This window comes from Mya arenaria, chromosome 10, assembly GCF_026914265.1.
Source record: "Mya arenaria isolate MELC-2E11 chromosome 10, ASM2691426v1".
NCBI lineage: Eukaryota > Metazoa > Mollusca > Bivalvia > Myida > Myidae > Mya > Mya arenaria.
Genome location: NC_069131.1, coordinates 41,796,044 through 41,815,534, shown reverse-complemented (window position 1 = coordinate 41,815,534; position 19,491 = coordinate 41,796,044). Strand labels below are relative to the sequence as shown.

Below are 19,491 nucleotides of genomic sequence, written 5' to 3'. Positions count from 1 at the left end.
AAATTCAGGTAAATGATGGAAGTTAATTCTAAATTAACCCTTTAAGCTTTAAACGCATTATCATTGAAACATAATCTATAACGTTTAAAATCTTACCTTCCAGATTTCCTACCTCCGACTTCGCCTGCCATATATTAAAGTTGACAAAATTTAAATCTCACCGAGTTGAACAATCCTTTATCAAAAAGAAGAAACAAATCCTTTCCTATCACGAAAGATAGGTTTTTGTCCAATATCAGATACACTTTAAATCAACCGTTCAACATTTGAAGCATTGTTTATATTCAAAATACTATTGACAATTGAGTTTTTTTTATAATTTCTTAAGTTACAGAATTAACCAGAGCGAAATATTTAGCGAAAAATTAACTTTAAACTGTGTTTTAAGTTTAACACGGTAAAGACAAGATCGGTATTACATACCTGATAAGATAAAAGAAAAAAAAACGTGACCTGTAACAGTGAAGTACGAAGCGTATGTCGTACATACAGTGAATGTTGTTATGTAGAGCTGTCGGTTTGTTATGAAAGCGTATATCATAAATAGTGGTAACACTATCATGTGGTCTAGTCGGTTTGTTATGGAAGCGTTAATCATATAAACTGGTGATTTGGTCAGGAAGCCTAGTACTGATGATGTGGCCATGTAGTGTATTCGCCTTATTATGGAAGCGTATTACGTATATACTGATGTTGTGTTCATGCAGTCTTGTCGGCTTGTTATGGAAGCGTATATCGTATATACTGATTAAGTGATCATGTCGTCTTGTCGGCTTGTTATGGAAGCGTATACCGTATATACTGATTAAGTGATCATGTAGACTAGTCAGCTTGTTATGGAAGCGTATATCGTTTATACTGATGATGTGTTCATGCAGTCTAGTCGGCTTGTTACGGAAGCGTATATCGTATATACTGATGATGAGATCATGTAGTCTACTCGGTTTTATGGAAGCGTATATCGTATATACTGATGATGTGGTCATGTAGTCTACTCGGTTTGTTATGAAGCGTATATCGTATATACTGATGATGTGTCGTGTAGTCTAGTCGGCTTGTTATGAAAGCGTTTATGGTATATACTGATGGTGTGGTCATGTAGTCTAGTCGGCTTGTTATGAAAGCGTTTATCGTATATACTGATGATGTGTTCGTGTAGACTAGTCAGCTTGTTATGGAAGCGTATACCGTATATACTGATGATGTGTCGTGTAGTCTAGTCGGCTTGTTATGGAAGCGTATATCGTATATACTGTTGATGTTCATGTAGTCTAGTCGGCTTGTTATGGAAGCGTATACCGTATATACTGATGATGTGGTCATGTAGTCTAGTCGGCTTGTTATGGAAGCGTATACGTATATACTGATCATGTGATCATTTTGTCTAGTCGGCTTGTTATGGAAGTGTATACCGTATATACTGATGTTGTGTTCATGCAGTCTAGTCGGCTTGTTATGAAGCGTTATCGTATATACTGATGATGTGTTCGTGCAGTCTTGTCGGCTTGTTATGGAAGCGTATATCGTATATACTGATTAAGTGATCATGTCGTCTTGTCGGCTTGTTATGGAAGCGTATACCGTATATACTGATTAAGTGATCATGTAGACTAGTCGGCTTGTTATGGAAGCGTATATCGTATATACTGATGACGTGTTCATGTAGTCTAGTCGGCTTGTTATGAAGCGTATATCGTATATACTGATTAAGTGATCATGTAGACTAGTCAGCTTGTTATGGAAGCGTATATCGTTATATTGATGATGTGTTCATGCAGTCTAGTCGGCTTGTTACGGAAGCGTATATCGTATATACTGATGGTGTGGTCAGTTAGTCTAGTTGGCTTGTTATGGAAGCGTATGTCGTATATACTGATGATGTGTTCATGCAGTCTAGTCGGTTTATTATGGAAGCGTATATCGTATATACTGTTGGTGTGGTCATGCGTCTAGTCGGCTTGTAATGAAAGCGTATATCGTATATGATAATGTGGTCATGCAGTCTAGTCGGCTTGTTATGGAAGCGTATATCGTATATACTGATGATTTGGTCATGTAGTCTACTCGGTTTGTTATGAAGCGTATATCGTATATACTTATTAGGTGATCATGTCGTGTAGTCGGCTTGTTATGGAAGCGTTTACCGTATATACTGATTAAGTGATCATGTAGACTAGTCGGCTTGTTTTGGAAGCGTTACGTATATACTGATGATGTGTTCATGTAGTCTAGTCGGCTTGTTATGGAAGCGTATACCGTATATACTGAATGTGATCATTTTGTCTAGTCGGCTTGTTATGGAAGCGTATACCGTATATACTGATGATGTGATCATGTTTGTCTAGTCGGCTTGTTATGGAAGCGTATACCGTATATACTGATGTGTGTTCATGCAGTCTAGTCGGCTTGTTATGGAAGCGTTTATCGTATATACTGATGATGTGTTCGTGTTGACTAGTCGGCTTGTTATGGAAGCGTATACCGTATATACTGATGATGTGTTCGTGTAGTCTAGTCGGCTTGTTATGGAAGCGTATACCGTATATACTGATGATGTGTTCATGTAGTCTAGTCGGCTTGTTATGGAAGCGTATACGTATATACGGATGATGTGTTCATGTAGTCTAGTCGGCTTGTTATGGAAGCGTATACCGTATATACTGATGATGTGGTCATGTAGTCTAGTCGGCTTGTTATGAAAGCGTTTATGGTATATGCTGATGATGTGGTCATGTAGTCTAGTCGGCTTGTTATGAAGGCGTTTATGGTATATGCTGATGATGTGGTCATGTAGTCTAGTCGGCTTGTTATGGAAGCGTTCATGGTATATACTGATGCTGTGGTCATGTAGTCTAGTCGGCTTGTTATGGAAGCGTTTATCGTATATACTGATGATGTGGTCATGTAGTTTAATCGGCTTGTTATGGAAGCGTTTATGTATATACTGATGATGTGATCATGTAGTTTAGTCGGCTTGTTATGAAAGCGTATATCGTATATACTGATGATGTGGTCATGTAGTCTAGTCGGCTTGTTATGGAAGCGTATATCGTATATACTGATGATGTGGTCATGTAGTCTAGTCGGCTTGTTATGGAAGCGTATATCGTATATACTGATGATGTGGTCATGTAGTCTAGTCGGCTTGTTATGGAAGCGTTTATCGTATATACTGATGATGTGGTCATGTAGTTTAGTCGGCTTGTTATGGAAGCGTTTATGGTATATAATGATGATGATCATGTAGTTTAGTCGGCTTGTTATGGAAGCGTATACCGTATACTGATGATGTGTCATGTAGTCTACTCGGCTTGTTATGGAAGCGTATACCGTATATACTGATTAAGTGATCATGTAGACTGGTCGGCTTGTTATGGAAGCGTTAATTATATAAACTGATGATGTGTTCAGGCAGTCTTGAAGGCTTGTTATGGAAGCGTTTACTGTATATACTGATTAAGTGATTATGTCGTCTAGTCGGCTTGTTATGGAAGCGTATATCGTATATACTGATGGTGTGGTCATGTAGTCTAGTCGGCTTGTTATGGAAGCTTATATCGTATATACTAAGGGGTGGTTATGTCTTCTAGTCGGCTTGTTATGGAAGCGTATATCGTATATTCTGATGGTGTGGTCATGTAGTCTAGTTGGCTTGTTATGGAAGCGTTTCGTATATACTGATGATGTGTTCATGCAGTCTAGTCGGTTGTTATGGAAGCGTATATCGTATATACTGATGGTGTGGTCATGTCTTCTAGTCGGCTTGTTATGGAAGCGTATACCGTTCATTTTGATGATGTTGTCGTGAAGTCTAGTCGGCTTTTTATGGAAGCGTATATCGTATATGATGATGTGATCATGTTGTCTAGTCGGCTTGTTATAAGCGTATATCGTATATACTGATGATGAGGTCATGTAGTATAGTCGGCTTGTTATAAAAGCGTATACCGTATATACTGATGATGGGTCATGTAGACTAGTTGGCTTGTTACGGAAGCGTATAGCGTATATACTGATGATGGGGTCATGTAGACTAGTTGGCTTGTTATGGAAGCGTATACCGTATATACTGATTATATGGTTAATTTACTCTAGTAGGCTTTTTATGGGAACGTATATTGTATATACTGATTGCGTGGTCATGTAGACTTGTCGGCTTGTTATGGAAGCGTATACCGTATACACTGATTATCTGGTCATGTAGTCTAATCGGCTTGTTATGGAAGCGTATACCGTATATACTGATGATGTGGTCATGTAGTCTTGTCGGCTATTTATGGAAGCGTATACTGTATATACTGATGATGTGGTGACGTAGTGTTGTCGGCTTGTTATGAAAGCGTATATCGTATATACTGATGATATGGTCATGTAGTCTAACTGGCTTTTTATGAAAGCGTATACCGTATATACTGATGATGTGGTCATGTCGTGTTGTCGGTTGTTATGAAAGCGTATGAAGTTTATTCTGATGACGTGGTAATGTAGACTAGTTGGCTTGTTACAGATGCGTATACACTGATGGTGTGATCATGAAGTAAGTCGGCTTGTTATGAAAGCGTATACCGTATATACTGATCATGTGGCCATGTAGTCTTGTCGGCTTGTTATGGAAGCGTATTTCGTATATACTGATGCTGTGGTCATGTAGACTAGACGGCTTGATATGGAAGCGTATATCGTATATACTGATGATGCTGTAATGAAGTCTTGTCGGCTTGTTATGGAATCGTATACCGTATATATTGATGATGTGGTCATGTAGTCTTGTCGGCTTGTTATGGAAGCGTATATCGAATAAACTGATGATGTGGCCAGGAAGTCTAGTAGGCTTGATATGATAGCGTTCGTCGTACATACTGATGATGTGGTCATGTAGTCTTGTCGGCTAGATATGGAAGCATTTACCGTATATACTGATGATGTGGTCATGTAGTATTGTCGGCTAGTTATGGAAGCTTAAAGTATATACTGATGATGTGGTCATGTAGTCTTGTCGGCTAGTTATGGAAGCGTATACCGTATATACTGATGATGTGGTCATGTAGTCTTGTCGGCTAGTTATGGAAGCGTATACCGTATATACTGATGATGTGGTCATGTAGTCTTGTCGGCTAGTTATGGAAGCGTATACCATATATCTGATGATGTGGTCATGTAGTTCATTCAGCTTGTTATGAAAGCGTTTATCGTATATACTGATGATGAGGTCATGTAGTGTTGTCAGCTTGTTATGGAAGCGTTTACAGTACATACTGATGATGTGGTCATGAAGTCTAGTCGGCTTGTTATGGAAACGTATATCGTATATACTGATGCTGTGGTCATGTAGTCTAGTCGGCTTGTTATGGAAGCGTATATCGTATATACTGATGGTGTTGTCATGTAGTCTAGTCGGCTTGTTATGGAAGCGTATATCGTAAATACTGATGATGTGGTGCAGTCTAGTCGGCTTTTTATGGAAGCGTATATCATAATTATATACTGATGATGTGGTCATGTTGTCTAGTCGGATTGTTATGGAAGCGACTATCGTATATATTGAGTATGTGATCAGTATATTCGATGTTTACTGCCATAAAAAGTATATATTATATACACCTACATAACAAACCGACTAGACCATCAGTAAATACAACATACGCTTCGTTAACCAACCGATTAGAATTCATGACAGCCTTTATCAGTATAAACGATTTATACTTGTATATGATATCACATACTCGACGATAAATTTATAAAATGTGACTTTTGAAACCACACGATGGTGTAACTAGAGCCGGTCTTAAGCCATAGTTAGACATACAATTTAGTATATTAAAAAGGATATGGATCAATAAAATCGTAAACAAAAATATCGAGTAACCAGAACGGACTCCTTTTTTAATTATATACATAATTTAGACACAGTGGCTTGATGATAAGGCTCATTTAAGTCATAATAAATCATTCAACTAGCCAAAATTATATTTTACACATACCTGAACATGTATATCATCAATATAATACATTGCTTTAAACATAAAATGAGATTTGACAAAATTCAAAAGTACCCTATACTGTAATATGAAACTAGGCTTGATTACGACTTGTTTACGACTCAAAAATGATTCATCATCATCATTCAAGGTTACGATCACTTTCTACACTTTGCGCACCCCAGTATGATAAAACGCGAGATAACAATGTTGACATTAAGTAATAAACATTTACATATATTAAAACAAGAAAAGAAATGCACGTAAGTGAAAATGAAATCGCGCATCATTTTTATCGATATGGAGGGTTGTTTGTTCTTTTAAAGTGACACTCTTTTTCAAAATCAATACGTACACATATATAACAAACATTAATTTTGAGTGATAAATCTTTACATGCTTACTAAATAACACTTTTATTGAACATATTAATAACTGATAACAAGATTGTGACCATGTATTTAATAGCTGAAAACGCAAAAATATTAAATGATTGGTGAGTGCTTAAAGATTTACTGTGATCTACTATCGTCTCATAAGGTAGAAATACCTTCTTTTGTGCACCTTTCTTTCAAATTAAACTCGATATCCTTCATAAGAATCGTTGTTTTCGACATTTATTCACCCTTTTTGGTATATTTATTGTATGAATTGTACTAAATCTGATTTGGGAGTAGAGTGCATCTTTAACAATCCATAGCTCGATGTGTAGCTCAAATCCTTTTTTCCAAATAAAGCATAATTCAAGAGAGCTTCTCCACGAGTTTCAAGTCCTTTATATACATGTATTGATCGGGAATTTCCATAAGGGCGGCGAGCGCCACAGACGCCTGTGGGTTCCGAGCGCCTTGCTTCACTTTGTGGAAGTTCACAAACTGAAAGTTATCAAATATCCTCTCCGGAAGTAGGTCATCAAAGTCGTTCATGGCGTCCCATGGACCGTCCCCGACTCCTACGACAATGATGGAAAGGGGGAAGTTGGATGCAGTGACGATGGAGGCGACTGTTTCCGCTTGGCATGCTAGCTGCCCTGTCGTTGCTATCACAAGGATGTGGTACTAAACATGGAAAAGTTTAAACGATAAGAGCAGTTAAGTTGTATATGGGTTGTGAGATCGACTCCTATCAGATCAAGTATCACCTTTACTTTTTTATTGTGCAATTATGTTTAAATACCAACAAGCTTGTCTTGACATGCGATAAACAAACATTGAGTTGTAATAGAAAGAACTAACGTCATAACTGCTTCTTCAATCTTAATCAAGATATAATACACTCGAAACTCCTCGGCGATTTCCCATCGAAAATAACCTCGGATGTATATGGACGGTTTACAATGACAGAAATTACATTTTAACTACGCTGCAAGTAGATCGCGTAGTTATTCTAATTAAGCAGTGAAACGCAATGAATTTACTTTTGGGAATCTTAATTATTAATGCAATAATTGACTTCATTAGTAATCATTTTAAACTCAAATATACAACATACATGTTAAAACACGACAATAATGCAATACTATTATTCTAAAATTTACGAACTTCTTCTTCTTCTGTTGACCGTTACACTTGTTTAAAGTTAGATGACGTCATACTGTCGAAGTGTCGTCATATGTTTTAACGTGATGTTTTGACGTTTATTATTCAGACGGAGTGGTGAATTGTGAATAATTTTCAGAAAACGTCAATTTCAAAGTGCTCCGTGAAGCGCTGCATGGGTTGTATTGACAACCATTTCCTCCTTAGTATTTGATTATATAACTCTATTTTTCAAAGGGAAACTTGTAAATAGTCTATGTACACAGCTATTATTGTTTGTTGATTTATATTAAAAACTGTGAGATATAGACATAGTCTCAAAACTTTCCGGACATCCCTCGTACTGATGAACCAGCATACATCCGAGGTTGTTATCGATGGAAAATGACCGAGGAGTTCCGAATGGTTGATATATAATATAACCGTTCGCTTTGGAAACCTTCTACCTTTTTGGTGTTCTTTACGATGTGTACTGCCTCGTCAATGAGAGGCGCAAGGTTTGTAGGTCCCCCCAGCTTCAGACCCGGAGTCACGTGATTGTACACGTCCATCACCTCCATAAATCCATCACAGTCGTTCTGCAACATAGACACGGGGAGTGTTATGTTTACATTAGTAGAGGTTATACAATACCTATACAGTCGAACCTCGTTGAAACATTGACACGGGGAATGGTATGTTTACATAAGTAGAGGTTATACAATACCAGTACAGTCGAACCTCGTTGAAACATTGACACGGGGAATGTTATGTTTACATTAGTAGAGGTTATACAATACCTATACAGTCAAACCCGTTCCCGATTTCTTGAAACTTCTTATGTCTCTTATAGCAGGATTAGCTAAACTCACTATTTTTGGTTTACAATAAATTGCGTCATATCATCTTTGGGAATTTTTATACTCATACTTTACATAGGAATTATCATTACGAAAACACATTAAACTATTTTTCATTTATCAAGATACAATTTAAATATGTATTTTGGCTAATTGAAATAAGCTACTCAAGCCTGTCAAGCTTAAGAAGTTTCGAGAAATAGGGGCCTGGGGACTGGTGAAATAACTCGAGCCTCGGGGGATTTCGAGCCAAACGGAAATACTTACCTTCAGTATAAAAATAATAGGTCCTAAACGTCCAGTTCGAGCCAACGCAGCATTCGAGCCAAGCCACTTCGAGCCAACAAGGCAATTGAGCCAAGTCAGTTCGAGCCAATGAAGCAATCGAGCCAAGTTTGTTCTAGGCAACGAGGCAATCGAACCAAGCCAGTTAGAGCCAATGAGGAAAAATTGAGTAAGCCAGATTGAACCAATGCGGCAATCGAGCGAAGCCAGTTCGAGCCAATGAGGCAATCGAACCAAGCCAGTTCGAGCCAATGAGGCAATCGATCCAAGCCAGTTCGAGCAAACGAGGCAATCGTACCAAGCTAGTTCGAGTCAATGAGGTAATCGAGCCAAGCCAGTTCGAACCAACTGGGTTCGACTGTATATATATATAGGTTAAGATCGGAAAGCTATTTATTTGGTATTCTAGTCAAACCGACAGAGCATATATAAGAAAAATGTTCAAATGTCTTAATTTAATTGACTCTTTTTCAAAACAAATATAAAAGGTCATTAATCACCAATCACGAATGACAAATGACATTTTGTGCAGAACTGTTTTTTTATTCTTAAAATTTCAATTCACGTATTGCTAGTCTACCGCAAAGTATGTGTGATTTGCAATGCATGCCCACCTATTACCTCTGGTTTAAGGGGAACAACTTCCGGTCAGGTGTGCCCTTGTCCCCGAAGCGTATGCTGGGATGATGCCATCATCGTCTAGCGGTTCCAGAGTTTCACCCAAAACACAGATCACCTGCAATAATCATCAGCAATGCCTTGAAAGATCGTATGCAATCCCCATGTAAAATTGAAATTAAGTAATACAGCAACAACTGTTATTAGTCCATGGAACAGTATTTTATTCATTCTCTTAGTCAATCATTATTGGTAACTGGAACAAGCAAATACACTTCCCGGAGTGTCCCTGAAACGTTATGACGGATTGATTGTGGCTGCAACCATACAACTTTGTATGGGCTGATTGCCTCGAAAAATAGAATGTGTCTTCGATCCGTACTTATCGCCTTAAATAGAATGTGTTTTCGATTTGTACTGATCACCTCGAAAAATAGAATATGTTTTCGATCCGTACTTATCGCCTTACTATAGATAGAATGTGTTTTCGATTGTACTGATCACCTCGAAAAATAGAATGTGCCTTCGATCCGTACTAGACACCTCAAAATAGAATGTGTTTTCGGTCCGTACTGATTGCCTCGAAAAATAGAATGTGTCTTCGATTCGTACTGATCGCCTTAAAATAGAATGTGTCTTCGATCCGTACTGATCGCCTCGAAAAATAGAATGTATCTTCGATTCGTACTGATCGCCTTAAAAATAGAATGTGTCTTCGATTCGTACTGACGCCTCGAAAAATAGAATGTGTCTTCGATTCGTACTGATCGCCTTAAAAATAGAATGGTCTTCGATCCGAACTGATCGCCTCGAAAAATAGAATGGTCTTCGATTCGTACTGATCGCCTCGAAAAATAGAATGTGTCTTCGATTCGTACTGATCGCCTTAAAAATAGAATGTTATTTCGATCCGTACTGATAGCCTAAAAAGAATGTGTCTTTGATCCGTACTGATAGCCATAAAAAATAATGTGTCTTCGGCCCGTTATCGATCGCCTCAAAATAGAATGTGTTTTCGACCCGTTGGTGGGAACTTGGTATTATGCTTCTGAAATGAAAGCGAACGGTGTATTTTTATAAACGATGTTCCATTAATACAATCAAGCATTTTTTTTTAAAGTATTAGATTTACATATATCTTTTTAACGCGTGACAGAGGAAGACTATAACGAATAACAACATGTAGCGATAGTGTAAACATTCAGGATTAAACTGAATTCCGGTAGATCTATATTTACGAGAATTTGAAGTTGTTCCGGTGGTTACATTTGAATCCCCAAACTTCACATACCATACTAACGTACATCCTGGTACAGATTGTTGTTCTCCTTGACCGTATGTAGTCAGTAACCGCTGAATTTATTCTTACCCTGGGTATCGTTACACTTAAAACTTTGTAATGAATGAGGCCAAGGTTCGCCATCTTCATTAGAAACCCCAAACCTAACATCCTAATTACTTACCTCTTGGTACGGATTTATTGTCTTCTCATTGACTGTATGTAGACAGTTACCCCGAATGTTGTCTTAGCCTGGTTTCGTTACACTAAAACTTGAATGCAATGAATAGGATCAAGGTTCGCAATATTCATTAGAAACCCCAAACTTCACACCCCTAATTACTTACCTCTTGATACGGATTAATTGTCTTCTCCTTGACCGTATGAAGACTGTTACCACCGAATGTATTCTTACCCTGGGTCTCGTTACTCGTCGTATAGTCGATACCTGAGGGAACAACAATACTGTTTTAACAATTATCAGGCTTGTATGGAAAGAGAAAAGGGTGATGCGTACGAATTTTGAAACAACCCGTAGTTCGAAACATTCACCTTTGAATGTATTTTCTTAAATTGTCGGAAACACATATTGGCGGAAAAGGTCGCGTCGAACAATCCTTGCTTTAGAACAAGCTTATGGATGCAGCTTTGTACACTGTTCATACGCATCAACGTTAATTTCAGGTGGAGGTAAATGAATAGCGTGGCCAAAATAGAATTATTGTTTTAAAAGTAATGCAATGACAAGACAACAAATGGCGACATGTCAAGCCCGTTGAAAGAATCTTTGACAGACAAAATGCTCTTTCATGCAATTGCAACACATAATCACATGGTGTTTAACAAAACGTGTACCTGCAATATTACGCCTTAGCACGGTTAACCTCCATGGAAAGGTTTATGAAAATCCTACAAAATATGGTCAAGAAACAGCCCGGACAAGCTCATTTCAACATTTGACCTCTAACCTTGTCCTTTGAGGTACAGACCTGGGATATGTGCACGTCACTTCACCTCATCAGTGAACCTTCATTCCAAATTATTTAAAAATCCAATAATATATGGTCGAGAAAAAGTCCGGATAAGGCTCATTTCAACCTTTGACCTCTAACCTTGACCTTTGAGGTACAGCCCTGGGATATGTGCACGACACGTCACCTCATCATAGTGAACCTTCATGGCGAATTATTAGAAAATCCTATAACACATGGTCAAGACATAACCTTTGACCTCTAATCTTGACCTTTGAGGTACAGACCTGGGACGTATGCACAAAATGCCGTCTCATCATAGTAAACCTTCATGGCTTTTTTTTTTTGAAATCCTAAAATTCATGGTCAAGATACAGCCCGGACAACCTTTAACTGTGACCTTTCAGGTACAGACTTGGGTCTCACACCGCCTTATCATGGTGAACCTTCGTGGCATGTTTTCTTTGAAAAATCCTGTAATGCATGGCCAATATATAGCTCTGACAAGGATCATTTCAACCTTTGACATCTAACTTTACATTGACCTCTGAGATAAGGTCCTTGGTTTTTTGTGGGACACCTCGCCACATCATGGTGAATCTTTATGGAAAGTTTTTTTTGAAAAAAAGTCCTATAATGCATGGTAAAGATGTAGCCCGCACAAGGACTATTTCAACTTTCGACTTCTAAATTTACCTTGACCTTTGAGGTATGGACCTTGGTTTTGTATTTGACACGTCGCCACAGCATGGTAAAATTTCATGGCATTTTATGTTAAATCCATAATGCATGATTAAGATACAGCTCGGACAAATTCAGCAATAACGAACGCACTAACGCACGTACGCACATACACGGAATTACAACTATGTCTCCCTCACCGCAAGCGGGTTCGAAAAATAGAAGAAGAAGAAACAACATTAGTACTTAGGATTATAGGCGGACCTATAAAGGAAGAGATAAGAAAGTCTGTTTTCCTCTGCCGCCTATGGACCTAGCTTTTGTCGCATATCTGTTATTGAGCGCACAAGCATATGTTCCATCTTTTGTATCCATATAAAATGAGATTATATCTTACAATGACGAATGCAATTGAAACCAGCATCAAACACTAACAAAGTAACATGTTAGTATGTGAGTCAAAGTAATACCAAATATGATTCCACACTGGTCCACCCCGACGGACTGTATGGCCTTGGTTACTTCATCAAGTCTGTTGAAGCGGTCAACAATCGTCCTGAACGTTCCCTCATCCGTGACCTCCTTATCCTCTCCCGTCAGTCGGGCAGCTAAGAGATGATGCGGTCTGAAATTGGCACCGTACGTTATAGAGGTGGACTAAAATAAGAATCGTAGTTGGTAGACGTTAGCTGAAATGGGCACAATAGTTGGTAGACGTGTACTTAAAATGGCCACCGTAGTTGGTAGACGTGTACTCAAAATGGCCACTGTAGTGGACAGACGTGTACTTAAAATGACCACCTTAGTGGAGAGACGTGTACTTAAAATGGCCACCGTAGTTGACAGACGTGTAGTTAAAATGGCCACCGTAGTGGACAGACGTGTACTTAAAATGGCCACCGTAGTGGACAGACGTCTACTCAAAATGGCCACCGTAGTTGACAGACGTGTACTCAAGATTTCCACCGTAGAGGACAGAGATGTACTTAAAATGGCCACCGTAGTGGACAGACGTGAACTCAAAATGGTCAACGAAGTGGACAGACGTGAACTCAAAATGGCCACCGTAGTTGACAGACGTGTACTTAAAATGGTCACCGTAGTGGACAGAGGTGTACTTAAAATTGGCACCGTAGTTGACAGACGTGTACTCAAAATGGCCACCGTAGAGGACAGACGTGTACTTAAAATGGCCACCGTAGTGGACAGACATGAACTCAAAATGGGCACCGTAGTGGACAGACGTGAACTTAAAATGGCCACCGTAGATGACAGACGTGTACTTAAAATGGACACCGTAGTGGACAGACGTGTGCTTAAAATGGCCACCGTAGTTGACAGACTTGTGCCTAAAATGGCCACCGTAGGGGACGGACGTGAACTCAAAATGGCCACCGTAGTGGACAGACTTGTGCTGAAAATGGCCACCGTAGTGGACAGACGTGTATTTAAAATGGCTACCGTAGTGGACATACGTGTACTCAAAATGGCCACCGTAGTGGAAAGACTTGTACTTAAAATTGCCACCTTAGTTGACATACGTGTACTTAAAATGGCCACCGTTGTTGACAGACGTCTACTCAAAATCGCGACCGTAGTGGACAGACGTGCACTGAAAATGGCCACCGTAGTGGACATACGTGTGCTTAAAATGGCCACCGTAGTGGACAGACGTGTGCTTAAAATGGCCACCGTAGTGGACAGACGTGTGGTTATAATAGCCACCGTAGTGGACAGACGTGTACTTAAAGTGGCCACCGTAGTGGACAGACTTGTGCTTAAAATGGCCTCCGTAGTGGACAGACTTGTGCTTCAAATTGCCTCCGTAGTGAACAGACGTGTACTTAAAATGGCCTCCGTAGTGGACAGACGTGTGGTTATAATAGCCACCGTAGTGGACAGACGTGTGCTTAAAATGACTCCGTAGTTGACAGACGTGTACTTAAAATGGCCACCGTAGTGGACAGACGTGTACTTAAAATGGCCACCGTAGTTGACAGACGTGTACTTAAAATGGTCACCGTAGTGGACAGACGTGTACTTAAAATGGCCACCGTAGTGGACAGACGTGTACTTAAAATGGCCACCGTAGTTGACAGACGTGTACTTAAAATGGCCACCGTAGTTGACAGACGTGTACTTAAAATGGCCACCGTAGTTGACAGACGTGTACTTAAAATGGCCACCGTAGTTGACAGACGTGTACTTAAAATGGCCACCGCAGTGGACAGACGTGTGCTTAAAATGGCCCCGCAGTGGACAGACGTGTACTTAAAATGACCACCATAGTTGACAGACGTGTACTTAAAATGGCCACCTTAGTTGACAGACGTGTACTTAAAATGGTCACCGTAGTTGACAGACGTGTGCTTTAAATGACCACCGTAGTTGACAGACGTGTACTTAAAATTGGCACCGTAGTTGACAGACGTGTACCTAAAATGGCCACCTTAGTTGACAGACGTGTACTTAAAATGGCCACCGTAGTTGACAGACGTGTACTTAAAATGGCCACCGCAGTGGACAGACGTGTGCTTAAAATGGCCCCGCAGTGGACAGACGTGTACTTAAAATGACCACCATAGTTGACAGACGTGTACTTAAAATGGCCACCTTAGTTGACAGACGTGTACTTAAAATGGTCACCGTAGTTGACAGACGTGTGCTTTAAATGACCACCGTAGTTGACAGACGTGTACTTAAAATTGGCACCGTAGTTGACAGACGTGTACCTAAAATGGCCACCTTAGTTGACAGACGTGTACTTAAAATGGCCACCGTAGTTGACAGACGTGTACTTAAAATGGCCACCGCAGTGGACAGACGTGTGCTTAAAATGGCCCCGCAGTGGACAGACGTGGACTTAAAATGACCACCATAGTTGACAGACGTGTACTTAAAATTGCCACCTTAGTTGACAGACGTGTGCTTAAAATGGCCACCGTAGTGGACAGACGTAAACTCAAAATGGCCACCGTAGTGGACAGACTTGTGCTGAAAATGGCCACCGCAGTGGACAGACGTGTGCTTAATATGACCAGCGTAGTGGACAGACGTGTACTCAAAATCGCCACCGTAGTGGACAGACTTGTACTTAAAATGACCACCTTAGTTGACAGACGTGTACTTAAAATGGCCACCGTTGTTGACAGACGTGTACTCAAAATCGCGACCATAGTTGACAGACGTGTACTGAATATGGCTACCGTAGTGGACAGACGTGTGCTGAAAATGGCCACCGTAGTGGACATACGTGTGCTTAAAATGGCCACCGTAGTGGACAGACGTGTGCTTAAATTGGCCAACGTAGTGGACAGACGTGTGCTTAAAATGGCCACCGTAGTGGACAGACTTGTGCTTAAATGGCCTCCGTCGTGAACAGACGTATACTTAAAATGGCCTCCGTAGTGGAAAGACGTGTGGTGAAAATAGCCACGGTAGTGGACAGACGTGATCTTAAAATGTCTCCGTAGTTGACAGACGTGTGGTTAAAATGGCTACCGTAGTGGACAGACGTGTGCTTAAAATGGCCACCGTAGTGGACAGACTTGTGCTTAAATGGCCTCCGTCGTGAACAGACGTATACTTAAAATGGCCTCCGTAGTGGAAAGACGTGTGGTGAAAATAGCCACGGTAGTGGACAGACGTGTACTTAAAATGACTCCGTAGTTGACAGACGTGTGGTTAAAATGGCTACCGTAGTGGACAGACGTGTGCTTAAAATGGCCACCGAAGTTGACAGACGTGTACTTAAAATTGCCACCGTAGTGGACAGACGTCTACTCAAAACGGCCACCGTACTTGACAGACGTGTACTTTAAATGGCCACCGTAGTGGACAGACGTGTACTTAAAATGGCCACCGTAGTTGACAGACGTGGACTTAAAATGGCCACCGTAGTGGACAGACGTGTACTTAAAATGGCCACCGTAGTTGATAGACGTGTACTTAAAATGGCCACCGTAGTTGACAGACGTGTACTTAAAATGGCCACCGTAGTTGACAGACGTGTACTTAAAATGGCCACCGTAGTTGACAGACGTGTACTTAAAATGGCCACCGTAGTTGACAGACGTGTACTTAAAATGGCCACCGTAGTGGACAGACGTGTACGTAAATTGGCCAACGTAGTGGACAGACGTGTACTTAAAATGGCCAACGTAGTGGACAGACGTGTACTTAAAATGGCCACCGTAGTTGACAGACGTGTACGTAAAATGGGCACCGTAGTTAACAGACTTGTACTAAGAATGGCCAACGTAGTGACAGAGATGTACTTAAAATAGCCACCATAGTTAACAGACGTCTCACTTTATCTATTCAATTCATAATACTGCCACGAAACAAATAATTATTATAACATCCTAAATACCTTAATCTTATAAAAAAAAATCCAACGAAATAAAAGTTTATAACACTTATTTCATCAGTATCTAGAAAACTATTCACTTTTTCGTAGAAATATACATCATGACTTTCTTTCACGATCAAGATCCTTTTAAGATAATAACTCAGTCCGTTACTTCAAATTTACTTCTGTCTATACTTCTCTGTTTGACCACATATATATATGTTAGGCATTGCAAGAAAAATACGATTTATTGGCGCGTTACCATGGTAACTTTCTTATTCCTCATTTAAAGAAAATGCAAACTGTCCTTATATCTAACTGGGTATTTTTGTTGCAGTTAAGCTAGATAAATAAACTATATCGTCATCTGTGTTTAATAGTTTGTAAATTACTAGTGTACAAAATTATTGGAAACATACCCATTGAATGACTTGTTACCATAGCAACCAAAATAATTATAACATAGCACAATGCAATTTCATTTCTAATTGGTATTGATTGTTCTTCCAAAATAAGAAAGAGTTTAACATAACACAGAGAGGGCCATTTCTGACCTTTCGTGAACCAAACCCTTTGCTATTTACGTCATTAAAGCTGCACTGTACAGATTGAACGTTTTGACAACTTTTTTAATTTTTGTCTTGGAACGAGCCAATTTTTGTGACAATCCATGGAAACTGGATATATAAGACTGCTGACAAAAAAATCAGATCGCAAATGTTTATATTTAAACTCAAAAATTGATGTTTTATGCATTTTTCTTAAACCGTTAGCCGTTAGTAACGGTTTAAGCCATAAAACATTAATTTTCGAACGGAAATATGAAAATCTACGATCTGATGGTTTGTCAGCAACCTTATATCATTGGTCCACAGGTTGTTACGCAAATATTTGTGTAAATCTGTGAGAATGCAGCTTTAAGCTGTATGTGTTGTATGGCTATGAATCTGTTTACATTTAATGCCGATAAAACAGTATGCTATGGTATGTTATAGGAAGTATGCCACGTAGCATTTGCTTAAAATATTTATTTTTTTTCAATCGATTAGCCACTCATTTTTTTATCCCCTAATGTAAAGTCAATATTATTAAGCATAACCGTACATAGTTTTTTAGCGTGTTGTCAGATCTCGTATTAACGTTATCAGAGAAAGCAAAACTGTTCTGTTCTGTTTTTAATGATCGAGGCATATTTTAAAAAGTATGCCCAACCACGACTCGAGGGACAGGACGCTGGTTGTCATCCACCATTTAATGACTTTAATGGGAGTATATCTCTTTAATGAATGATAGAACATGGTTGTAGAACCCTATTCAACTTTCACCACCCCTGACAAACGACCTCAAAGCGAAACCAGGCGGAGCAGGCCTACCATACGTGTAATACATACTACACATGTTGAATAGGATAGATCTAACTAGTTTGTTTGAAAATAAACTAGTTATTAACCTCAAAGAAGCCAAATTAAACATAGAACTTATGTGTATCCATCATGTTTTGATTGATTAGTATATACTGCGAAGTCACATATATGTAATGTATGTATACGAACTATTTTCAACTATTGTGACCTATAGTTTGAATCGCACATGCAACAATAATAATAATAATAATAACAACTAACTTCGTTACAATTTACTTTGCTTATGCACCAACTCACTGACCAACTCACTAATTCACTTACCAACTCACCAACTCACTCACTAACTCTCTTACTCACTCACTCACTCACTCACTCACTCACTCACTCACTCACTCACTCACTCACTCACTCACTCACTCACTCACTCACTCACTCACTCACTCACTCACTCACTCACTCACTCACTCACTCACTCACTCACTCACTCACTCACTCACTCACTCACTCACTCACTCACTCACTCACTCACTCACTCACTCACTCACTCACTCACTCACTCACTCACTCACTCACTCACTCACTCACTCACTCACTCACTCACTCACTCACTCACTCACTCACTCACTCACTCACTCACTCACTCACTCACTCACTCACTCACTCACTCACTCACTCACTCACTCACTCACTCACTCACTCACTCACTCACTCACTCACTCATCATACCATGATAATGTTTTAAATTAAATTGCTGACTTAGACTCTTTCTGTTATCCTATTCTCTATTTTAAAGGGTTACAGCGTAGCTGGCTCATGAATATAATTGCCATAGCTTCAAGTGAGATAATTTTATAAAGCGCATACCATAAGGTGTCTAAAAGACTTACCTATGAATATCATCCGCCATGTTTGATTTTAAACTCACTCAGATGTTGACATTCCCTACCTTATTGAAGTAAACCGAAGTACTCTGATTATCAGAGGTTAAACTTAAGACGAAGAAGTTTTTACTATCCGAAATTAGATACTGATTTGAGCAACCATACCGCCGAAGTACTTCCTTTTAAAAGATAAATAAAATGTCGAATGCGAAATATTACAATACATCATTTAAAGGCCCGTTCTCGCTTCGGATCATTTATTTGTTCATATTAACGACTAAAGAAGTGGTGAGCAGGTTTAAACTGAACACTTTAAAGTGACACTTTTATTCAAAACAATACATACACATGTATAACAAACATAAATTTTGATTAATAAAACTACTTACTTAATCATGCATTTAATATGGAAAATATTATTTTCTGATAACAAGATTGTAACCGTGTATTTAAAAGCAGAAAGTGCAAAAATATTAAATGATTGGTGAACGCTAACAAATTTGCTGTAGTCCACTATAGTTGCTTATATATAAGGCAGAAATACCAGCATGTTTTATGCTCATTTCTTTCAAATTAAACTCGGTATCCTTCATAAGAATCATTGATTTCGACATTTATTCACCCTTTTTAGAATATCTAAACAATGTCATCAATTGTTTTAAATCTTATCTGGGAGTAAGAGTGCATCTTTAACTATTGTTGTTTG

General features: G+C 39.2%; 1 pseudogene; it reads right to left on the bottom strand.

Annotated features, from left to right (window-relative positions):
• Positions 1-6,338: 6,338 nt before the first annotated feature.
• Positions 6,339-18,929, bottom strand: LOC128206372 (copine family protein 1-like; annotated as a pseudogene).
• Between the last annotated feature and the right edge of the window lie 562 nt (positions 18,930-19,491).